Source organism: Pimephales promelas, chromosome 2 (genome assembly GCF_988280905.1).
Source record: "Pimephales promelas chromosome 2, fPimPro1.hap1.1, whole genome shotgun sequence".
NCBI lineage: Eukaryota > Metazoa > Chordata > Actinopteri > Cypriniformes > Leuciscidae > Pimephales > Pimephales promelas.
This window is the reverse complement of record NC_142770.1, coordinates 14,951,416-14,963,315: the sequence shown is the minus strand read 5'-3', so window position 1 is coordinate 14,963,315 and position 11,900 is coordinate 14,951,416. Positions and strand designations below refer to the sequence as shown.

The 11,900-nt window shown below is 37.4% G+C and overlaps 1 long non-coding RNA gene across 1 annotated transcript; it reads left to right on the top strand.

The window, feature by feature from the left end:
* The first annotated feature begins 6,056 nt into the window (after positions 1-6,056).
* Positions 6,057-7,567, top strand: LOC148995812 (uncharacterized). The gene is made up of 4 exons (XR_016145457.1): positions 6,057-6,374; positions 6,468-6,573; positions 6,657-7,011; positions 7,121-7,567. It is a non-coding gene; the product is annotated as an uncharacterized LOC148995812 (long non-coding RNA).
* Positions 7,568-11,900: the final 4,333 nt, after the last annotated feature.

The following is an 11,900-nucleotide window of genomic DNA, read 5'->3' as shown; positions in this document are numbered from 1 at the left end:
TAATAATAATAATAATAATAATAATAATAAATGACAATGATGATGGCAGTGGTGATCACAACGGTGAGAGCAAAAGACAGCAACAACAGCAATTACAACAATGAAACAACAAAAAATAAAATAAAAGTGAAAATAATAATCATAACAGTGACAGTAAAGATAGCAAACAACTAAAATGCACAAATATTCGTAGGTTGGTTATAGTCGGAGTTAAGAACAGAGAGAGGATTCATAGCTGTAAGAGGTCAGAAAGTGTTGGACGGTAGAGGTCAGTTTCAGATGTGTAATTATGAAGGGGAGATGCGAGTTCCATTGCAATGAAGTCTGTTATAAGATTTTTCCAAATGTTAATTACGCTATTTCAACGTCGTTGCACATGCGCAGTCCTTTTAGTTTCGGTTTTCAATCCGATCAAGTGTTTTACATGTTCTCTCGATCGGATTACAAAAGGAGTAAACCACCCCTTTCAATCCGATCGAAATTCCAGTCGGATCAAGCTCAATCGTATCGATTAAGGTGAAGGTTTTTTTTAGTCCGATTGAGCCGTCAATCCGATTATTAGGGTCCATGTAAGCGCAGCAACTGAGGGAAAATACAGGTCTTAAAAGAACTGGGACTAATGGGATAATTAACTGAACACAGGTGATGGGAATAACTAATTAGACAGACAGGGAAAACTAACAGGACTGAACCAAAATCACAATAGACAGGGGGAAACAAGATCACAAAACAGCACTAAACACATTGAAAATGTGACACTCACCACATAGTTTTTTCTTGAGAAATTTAGGGCACATGAGAAAGATGTACGAAAATAAAGACATTCTGAGATACAAATGCACTGAGCCATATAATGAAATTCCAGTATAGGACAATGGATCTGTCGATATGAAAAAAAAAATGGAGTGGAACATTTTTCTTCACACCAGAGTTATTTAAAATTGTACAAATCTAAAATCACATTTATTTACATGATTGATTGATTGATTGATTGATTGATTGATTGATTGATTGATTGATTGATTGATTGATTTGTTTATTTAAGTGTCAAACACCTTTCATGGTGCCCAGCCCTCATGGGCTTATTAGACACTACAGCTTCACACATATCACCAAAACAGCCACGTGATATAAGAGTCTCCAACATAGCATAACTCACCCACAAACATAAGTATACATACAAATAGAGATGACGTATCATACGGGATACAGAACACTTTGCCGTAAACACCAGGCTTTTTCTATAAATTTTACCAAAGCAAAAACATGATTATCAAACAGCCAACACAAAATCTCCCCTTCACATTTCCAAAATATATCTGAACTAATTCAAAAAGAGAGTTCCTTAAATCATAATATAAAGGACAATAAAAAAAACAAAGTGAAATTCATCTTCCACAACCTTAAGATCACAGAATTCACACAAACGTAGATGTTCAGGTATACCTTTAAAGCCACACTGTGGAACTCTTCAACCTTTATGATATATTACCAAAACCCATTGAGATGCTACATCGACTTACAATAGGTTGAATGACACGTCTGCCGTAGCCTGAAGGTGTCTGTATCGCTTTTACTATCACTTTGCAACTTCGGGTTTCGGGTAGGAACCCGAGCACAAAAAGAACTACAAAATTCGACCGCTTTAAGGCATACGTCACTTCCCCCACCACCCCAAACTTCCTCAGATTCTGACGTTAGTGCTCAACTCGAGTTTGATTGCCATCTGTATGTTTTCGTCATGGCCGAACAACAGCCACAAGGAAGAAGGCAACGGTTTTATCAAAGGAAACTAAAACAAAGAAAAGGGGAGAGTGGCAAATTAAAAGCCAGGACGAGAATTAAAATTGTTCCAGCTTTCGCTTCGCTCGCTGGCATGAGCTAACGGAGGAGGAGGGGTGCTCGACCGATGTGGACGCTTGCCTGCACACAAATGCCATTTCCAAGGTAACCCAGATAAATTAATGCAAGCAGTGTAGTATTTTCTGGTATTCCGGCCACAGCCGATGGTGTTAATAAAATGCCCACAGCCCCGTGTTCATTTCTACACACAAACACAGCCTCAGTGCAGGGCTCGCACAAATAAAATCGACTCATGTCAAATGTAACGTTCCATTAAATGTAGTGAACGTGCCCACGACTCAGTAGTGCCCACAAACACACCACATGTGCCACGGTTTCTGTAAAAATAAACCAACACACATACAGTCAGCTCAGGCCGATGTTGTTTTCAGTGCAGTGAATGTGTCCGCTGTCCCGCGCCCACATTCACTCATACCCCTTTTACACCCAAAAAGACCTGGTTCGGAACTGATGCTGGTTCAAAGTTGGTTCGGAGTTGGTTCAACTTGTGAACCCGTTCAGAACCTGTTTGTTTTTCCACTGACTAGAGCGCCCAGGGAACGACGTCGTTACGTCATTATGAACGTCGCTAGAAACGCTTGCAAGTACATTGCTTTGGGATTATCTCTAACTCGTGTACCAAGAAAACTTTAAAAACAAATAAAATATGTAAGTCTTTTAATCTTTTCGTTTGATATGTAATCTTTTCTGATAAGTTATGTACCCCTGTCTTGTGTCTTTTTTCTTTCCATTTATTTGTTCTATATTGTTACAGTTTTCTTCTTTGCTTATGTTTCAAATAAAAAATAAATAAATAAAAACGCTTGCGTGTTTCTGCAGTTTCTCCTGGCTTTGCGATGGTCAGAAAAGATGTTTAGGACACATCTAAACCCGCCCCAGCCCCCGACGTAAGCATGACGTGGTAAAAGAAGGGTTCTAGTCCAGCAAAGAGTTGGTGCCGCTTTGGAACCAGTTCTCCTGGCCGCGAACCGGTTCTTTGGCTGTCGAAACACAAAGAACTGGTTCGCGTGCAGGCACCGGCTCCGAACCGGCTCTCAAAATGCTTTGGTGGAAAAGGGGCTACACAGACATGATAAGCCCCACGGGGCTCACCCTACTCACTCGCTTTTCAGCAGACTGCTATAAGGGAATCGAGCGCTGCAAGGCTGCTTGCCTCAAACACTGCAAGCACACACAATCTAAAGACTTGAGAGGCTGACCGGTTGACTGTTTGTTGACTTTAATTTACGACAGTGCTGCGGAGCTTGTGGCCTCTAGGGACACTAGACATGAAAGTTACAGGTCGAGCGGCCCTAGTGGCCAAAAGTTCCGCAGTGTGGCTTTATTTGTGAAGTTTCAGCTTAAAATACCCCACAGTTAATTTATTATAACCATTTGAAAATGTCATTTTGGGGCCTCTTTAAAAATGAGCTGTTTTGGAGGTTTACCACCTTAATGCAAATGAGCTGCGTATCCCCGCCCTGCCTTTGGATGAGGGCGTAACTTGATACCTATCGGCAGTCACTCTAAGCAGACAGGCTGAGAGACGCGCTGTTTTGAATGGCATTCAGTGTACGTTTGAATCGGAATATATAAATAGTACGAAGAGACTCCGGCAGAATAAACACAAATGAGAATGGACCAGTACGTCTTGGTATGGTTATTTGATACATTTAGAGTTGTAATCGCGTCGCATTTGCAATTATGGATGTGCAACACACACACACACACAGACATACACAAAAACTAACGCTGGCTTTTTTGAAACTACATACACATACTGTGCAACTCTGTGTTTACCAAAAGTCTAGTAAGTAAGATCCAGTAAATGACATCCAGGTTTGTTTGTTTTATGTTTGTTTTATGTAATGTGACATGAGGAGGATCATCTATTCTAGGCCATAAGAGAAAATAAAAATAAAAAGTAGACTGTTGAATACTTTGTGTCATACACTTCTGCGACGTATTGTTCCAGTTCAATAGATTGCTCAATTCAAATGGACACATTTTGCAATGGCAGTTACATACTCATTTTGCAATGACTGTATTTTTGAAATGTTTAAAAGTTTGAAAGTGTTGTGAATCTTCATCAATCTCATTCTTTTCCAATGCTCTATGGGGCAGATTTATTTATTGCATTGTATTTTATGATTTGATTCAAGCATGATCCAGTGAAAAACTGTTACAGGATAAGTTAAGATTCAAACACACTGTAAAAAAATATTGTTGGTTTAACTTAAAAAAGTAAGTAACCTGGTTGCCTAGAAATTTTAAGTTGATTGAACTGGAAAAAGTGAGTTAATACAATGAAGGAGATTGATTTAATCACAAGAAACTCAAAATAACTAAAGAAATTATTTAAGTTGATTTGACAAAAGAAAAAATGTTGATAACAAATCTTGAAAGTATTTTTTTTTACAGTGCATGACAATTATTCTGGAACCTGCCCTTTGCTTCCTGTTCATATGTTGCATAAATATAGACTCAAGAAGTCTGACTTCTCTAAAATAACTTTTCTTTTGGTGTGTGCAAATGACAAATACGTTTTGATGCATCAGAGTGATCTGGTGTAGGAAAAACCTCACTTTGACTTTTCTAAATGATTAACTTGTTGATCGCCAAGCAGACAAGAGTATCAGAGACAGACCCAAAAAAAAAACGCACTTGTGAATTGAGCTCAAAATGAGAGTTCCAGTAAAACTCCTCGGCTTCATCTTTTGGTTGTTTTTCTTAACCCCTTAACTGTCACCCCCCTTTTTGAGAATGGGGGTTAAAATGCACTATTCACACTTAAATGGTTGTAATTTAAGAATGCTTTGGAATATATACCCAAATGTGGTCTTGTTTTAAAGGAAACACTCAGCAGATTATTTCTGAAGTGAAAACACTTTAAAAAATGAAAGTATGAAAAAGTTATGGAAGTTTAAATTCACAGTAAATCAAATATACTGTCTATATATTTTTTATTTTATATAAAATATATATTTTCAGCCCATTCTCACCCCCAAGGCGTCACTTAACTGACGCCTTGGGAAGCATTTGGACATGCTTCAATATCTGACGCTTTAGGCGCCCTTTAGCGTCAGTTAGATGACGACCTAGGATCGCGTGTACCCTACCCCCACCCCACACCTAAACCTAACCGCGTCATCTAACAGACGCTTTCCTTTAGCGTCAGTTAGATGACGCCGTAGGATCGCGTCATGTAAGTGACGCTAAAGGGCGCCTAAAACGTCAAATATTGAAGCATGGTCAAAGGTGACGCCTTGGGGTGAGAATGCGTTGATATTTTACAAAATATTTTTACTCTAAAATTACTATAAAATCAAAGCCATAAATCTAACCAAGTTATGTTCCAAATTTGAAGTTGATATCACAAAAATTGAAGTTCCCATGAGATTTTGTTTAGGCGTAGTACCAAAAATAGCCACCGGGTGCCATTGAATTCCATTGAATTTAGTTGTATATATTCTGCCTTAACAAATTAATAAATTTCTGTCCAAATATCAATTTTGTCACAAAATTTGTAACTTTGAGACTCAGACCTTTCTGACAATATGTGTTTTGTCAAGATTAGAAAAGGTTTTGATCATAAATTATGAAATACAGTATAATGATGCTCAAAAGGGGAGGAGTCTGATAAAATAAGTACGGTTTCTATGGTAACGCAATGTTCAACTATAAAACGGTGTTCACAGGATGAATTCTGAGTTTATAAGCTTTCAGATGATACCTAATTTATGATAACTACTAAAATATGTGATATAATAAAAAAGGCGATAAAAAATTATATTATATTTTAGAGGATAATATATTATAATTTTTAGAGGATAATATTATATTATATATTTGTATTTTTATTGAAAAATACTAGATTATGTTTTATTATGAACTTTTAGCATAAAAACAGAAGTTTCAAAGATTAAAAGTGGTGCATGTGACAAAGGTCAAAAGTGGGTGTGACAAAGGTCAGACCTCCTGTTATGATGCAGATTTTTTGAGGTGCACTCTTGTCATAAATTCATCAATTACTCTTCCTACATAATTTGTAACACAAAACAGGGGTAGAATATTTATTTAGAAGTCTTAGACCTTTCCAACAATATAGAATTTGTCATAATTAGATTAAGATTTAATAGAAATATAGTGAAGTAAAGTTAGGCGTCCCGGTACCGGGACGGTGACAGTTAAGGTAAGCGCTTTTTGTTGGGTTTTTGGAATGTCTTTTTCATTTAGATTTGATATTGTATTGTATGCACTTCCCAAATGATAGCTTTAGAAGGTGTTTTGACTGTGCAAGTAGTATATCATTTAATACATAATGACAGTTACTTCTTTGTGTAACATTTGTTTTTGTTTCTCAGTATGCAGTCGAGAACAGATTCCCCATAAAAACACAGAACCAGTTGCGAAAGAGTCATACAATGAAGGTGAAACAGTGAAGCTGACCTGCATGACAGGTTTCATTGGAATGTACACAATAAAATGTGAAAAAGGAGAATGGAAGACATCCATTGCGCAACAATGTGCAAGTGAGAAAATGGTCACCAATGACCACATCATTTTTTTGATGAATAAATCAATGTCATAATGCAGAGTAAAACTTTGATTTCTGATTTCTGCAGAGAAAAAATGCACTCACCCAGGGGACACACCAAATGGTGATTTTAAACTTGTAGCAGGGTCTGAGTTTGTTTTTGGAGCAACAGTGTTGTATACGTGCAAGAAAGGGTAAATGTGCTTTATGCTTTTTATTCTCTTTTCCATTGTAGGACATACAAGCTATCCTTTTCAATTTAACCTTGTGTTCACAGGTTTGAAATGACAAGCAGATTCAATCAGCGTACCTGCAGAACTCAAGGATGGGACAATACTGTCCCGATCTGTCAATGTACGATTTTGATATTGAGAATTATAACTAAAATAATTTGTTGAGTGATTGGTTTGTTGGTTATTCTATTTTTAATTCTATATTTTATTGCCTAGCTGTGACATGTCCAGCCATTCGCACAGATAAGGGTGTGACTGCATCGGGCAACACAGAGGAGGGAAGTTATGGTGATGTTATTCACTTTGAGTGCGAATCTAATGACCAAAAGATAGACGGAAGTAGTGACATTCACTGCACAGAGACGGGCGAATGGAGTGACTCCGTTCCAAAGTGCAAAGGTTCATTACATTGTTTGTTTGTTCGTATCTTTACCCAATGATCACAGATTTCTGAGCTTTATTCAAAGCACCAATTTAACAATGTCTCTTTCCCTTGCTTTTCACACAGAGATAACGTGCACAGCGCCAGATATACAGGGGCGTGTCTAGAGCATTTTTAGTGGGGGGGCCATGCTGGGGCACTGCCTCCAAATGGGGTGGCCACCAGTGACCAAAAAAAAAAAAAGCTAAATTCTACAATATATTACATAAATCCTATTGATTTGTATTATTTTTTTAACTTGAATAAAGTTACTTGTGAACAAATGTAGTAATAAAGCACATTTTTGATTAATTTAGTTTTGGCATCCCTGTCCATTAAGTTAAATTTGAGAGCCAGTGTTTATTATTTTTAGTGTTTTTATAAAACTAACAAGTTTATAAAATAAAAGCAATTTTAATAATGAGCAATTTTAAAACCCCAGAAGCAGAAACAAGGTCAACTATTTTCTTTTAATTAGTTTTGCCATTACAATATACAGTAGTTTTATTCACAATCTCTTTCAAATAATAATAATTAATCACTGTCTGTCTCATTCTGTTCCAGTGACTCTGTTACACTGAGTCTGCGCACTTGCGTGTTTCGGGACCAGTATTTGCGCAGTCGTGAGCAGGAAGTAAAGCCGCGAAATCAAGGCCGCGCCCTCCTTCGCGCTGAATCAAACGCAAGCACACGCCCCGCACTTTCATTAAGTGTCCTCTGTCTGCTTCGTTCTTCTCCAATGTTGTCTGCTGATTGCAGAACCTCGTTAAAATCAGGTAAATACAACTACTAACCACATAATCGTGACTACCTCGCACAGAGAACCTGTCAATCACAGCTGTCAATCATGATGTCAGAGCACCGATTTTATCATCACATAACTAACTAAAAACAAACTTATTTTAAAAACGAACACTTGAAATTACATCAACGTGATAGAAACAGTAAATGACAGAAACTATCTTTGGAAAGAGGATATGTGAAGTGTAATTTAATTGTTTAGTTGGTCTCGCGTCCCATTGAATAACATGGGGAGGCGGGATTTATGAGCTATACTAGGACCGGTCACAGGGGGGCGATCGAGACGTTTTGGCTTCACTTTTGAGGGCTTGTGCGGCACGCTTGGTCAGAACGGACGAGAACTCAAGAGGCCTTAGGGGGGCGACGAGGTTACCCCCAAAAGGCAGTGGCCACTGGACATGTACCTCATGTACCGGATCTTCAGACCAAGTCTGCAAAACTGCAAACTCACTATATGCTTTATACTCAGTTTGCATTTGTAAGAACTCTAAACAGTTCTCTACATTATACTTTTAAAACAACAGAAGGAATACACATTTATTAAGTGATATTAAAAGGTGAGGAGGAGGATGATATCTGGCTAATACTGCTTTCAGATTGCTGAAACTCTTAATGGCTACTGAGACTGTAAAGGTTTGACCAATCTAGTCAGGGTCTGAATAACCGCTATGCTGATGATATCAGGGCTGAGGAATTTCCAGTAACCAGCTAAATCTTGCATTTACATTTGCTTTGTTTCAAGAGTCCCCTCCTCAATGTAATTTCTCCCCCCTTGAAACGTATCAGAACAGTTCTGTATTTTAGTTTTAGTTATAGACGATTTTTGAGATCACTGCAGCGACGCAATAAAGAATTTCTGCCTGAAAGATACCTCAACGTCTCTTGGTCTGTGCTTCTGATTATTCTCCACTTTGGAAGAAAAAGTTCACTACACACCATACTCTCAATTTCTAAACCCTATCGAAGAGTTTTTCTCTGCATGGCGGTGAAAGGTTTACGATCTCCAGAATGCTGTATATTGTGTCTATTATGCTTAGATCATAAGTCATATAATTGTTATAACTATTAGATGTGTGAATGAAAGTGTATTGTGTTTCCTATCAGTAAGATTCTTAATTCAGAAAATGGCTTGAGTGAAATCTGTGTAAAATGTTTTGTGTTCTTAAGTTATAGTAGTCTAAAATGTATTCTCTGTACTCTCTCTGCTAAAGCTGGAGAGTAAAGGGATCACAGATAACACATGATTTACGATGAGAGCTGAAGGAAATACCACCTCTGAAATAACGACAGTGTCTAATTGGTCAGAACCCATCCAGGAGGCTGGACAAACATTTGAGTCTCGAACAAAGCCTCAGAGTTAGTTGTGCTAAAGTTATGCGGGAGTTATGCTGGAGTTCAGCCCATTCTCACCCCCAAGGCGTCATTTAACTGACGCCTTGGGAAGCATTTGGACATGCTTCAATATCTGACGCTTTAGGCGCCCTTTAGCGTCAGTTAGATGACGCCCTAGGATCGGGTGTACCCTACCCCCACCCCACACCTAAACCTAACCGCGTCCTCTGACTGACGCTTTCCTTTAGCGTCAGTTAGATGACGCCGTAGGATCGCGTCATGTAAGTGACGCTAAAGGGCGCCTAAAACGTCAAATATTGAAGCATTGTCAAAGGTGACGCCTTGGGGTGAGAATGTGTTGCGGAGTTACGTTATGCCATCATGCTAGAGCCATGACAGAGTAACCAGACAGACCAGTAACCATGTAGACCAGCAGACAAAAAAACCCAAACAAGATCACAACACAAGAACATGGGTTCAAACAACTTCCATTCAAGCTATATACCTCTCACGTCTCACTTTTCTTTTTGTTCTTAGCTTCATTTTTCTTTTCCGTTGAGAGTCTCGATTATAAGTTAAGTTTTGCTGCAAAGTTTCACCACGTGATCTATCCAGGCACGAGAAGACCGTCAGCCAAGCAAAGGACCCGGGCAAGGATGCCGACCAAAGCAACGGAAGGACAAGCAAGTAGCACTCCAGACTGAACTTAACTGAACTGGTGCATTGAAATAAAATTGAATAACCCGCCTAAGAAACGATAGAAGGGTTAAATGAATGATTGGTGGTTGGTTCAAGTCATGTCTTACAGTATAAGTGCATATAGAAACTTGGGATTTCACCATCTCACTCTTAAAACTCATCCTTTCCTCACTCTCTTTCTTTCTGCAACTCGTATGAATGTGTGTGCATGTGATTGTGTTAGATATTTGGGTAACACTTTACAATACGTGTGCACTAATAAGCATTAATTCATGCTTAACTAATGCACAGATAATACTGAATTAATGTGTAACTAATGATTATTTAAGCTATTCATTAATGATTACCACATTAGGAACTAATTAAGAGTCTGTAAGGTTAATATATTAGTTCATACATGAATTGTTATTAATTAAATATGTAATTGTGGATTAATTCCATAATAACTCATTTTTTTAACTAATAGCGTTAATTAATATGTTAATTACCAGAATGAGCCAAAGCCTTGTATTTCAACTTCCAGGTAATATGACAGGTATACTAATATGCATTAATACATGATTAATTACTTCATTGTTAGTGCAAATTCATGTGCAAATTACTACAATTACTAAATGACTAGTTAATAATGACGTGCCTCATCAAGTAAAGTCATAGCATAATGATACCTTTGCAAATCATTAGCTAATGATTAATTAAAGCAGACAACTGGAAGTTGAAGTGCATAGCTTTGACTAATTGTGGTAATTAACACATTAATTTACACTATTAGTTAAGAAAATATGTTATTAAGGAATTAATACACAATGACACATTGAATTAATAGCAATTCATGTATTACTTAATCTATTAATCATATTGACTCTTTATTAGTTTCTGATGCAGTAATCATCAATTAATGGTTTAGTTCTTCATTAGTTATACATTAACTCATGATCATCTGTGCATTAGTTAAGGATGAATTAATGCACATTAGTGCACTCGTATTGTAAAGTGTTACCGATATTTGTATGTGTTAATTGTTCTTGTGTTATGTGCTTACAGATTCAATGTCTTAAACTGCTGATCTAAGTTATCTTGCTAAATAGCGTTTCACTACAGTTTGGATGTGTATATCCGCTGCATAGGTTATAGTTACAGCCTGTTCGAATGAACACTGGATGAGTGATTCTGTAAAGATTCCCTATACATTAATTGATAATTCCTTTTGAGCTAACTTGGCCTTCCTAATAAAATAGTATATTACTTGTTTTACTTCTGTTGATGTGCTGATTCTGAAGTTGGGGTTTCAGAGTCAAAACACTGATGTGAAAGGTACATTATCTAAATGAATCTCATTTATAAATACTAATACACGTGGCATCCCAGAGTGCATGTACAGAATTAACTTTTTTACATATTAACCCATGGTTCAGAGTTTGGTTGGTTAATAACTGTGTGTTAGAAACAAATTTCGGACAATTTTTTTGTCCGTCATGGTCAATACACCAGAAATGCATGGTGTATATTTTAATAGTACAATCATAAATTTAAACTTCACATAGGGACCACTTGGTGGTGCAATTGATCAAGGAATTCCCATTACCCATCATTTTATTTTGAGGGGGTGTTTAAAAAATGTTACATTTGCTTTTGTAATGATATTGACCACAGACAGAGAAAGAAATAACTCAAGTGCACAAGTTTATTCATCAAACAAAGACCCAAACAGGTGCTTTGAGTGATTCATCACAGGATTAATCATCAGATTTCACATTGGAGCAATACAGATCCACTCTTAAGTCTGTGAAAATAGTAAACTACTAAGTATACATACTAAGTAGCCTATAGACAAATAAGGCATCCAAGAAGCTCAAAGGGAATCTCAAAGTACTTAACGTGCAGGAGAACCCATGGAAAACAGCAAGGTTAACAGGTCATGTTCCTTTATAAACACCATGTGAGTAGGCCTAGAGAGTCGTGTGCATGCTACAAGCAATCCTATAAGATAATTTCAAAATCACATTGTATGATATAGATCTAAACTTGGGAACGA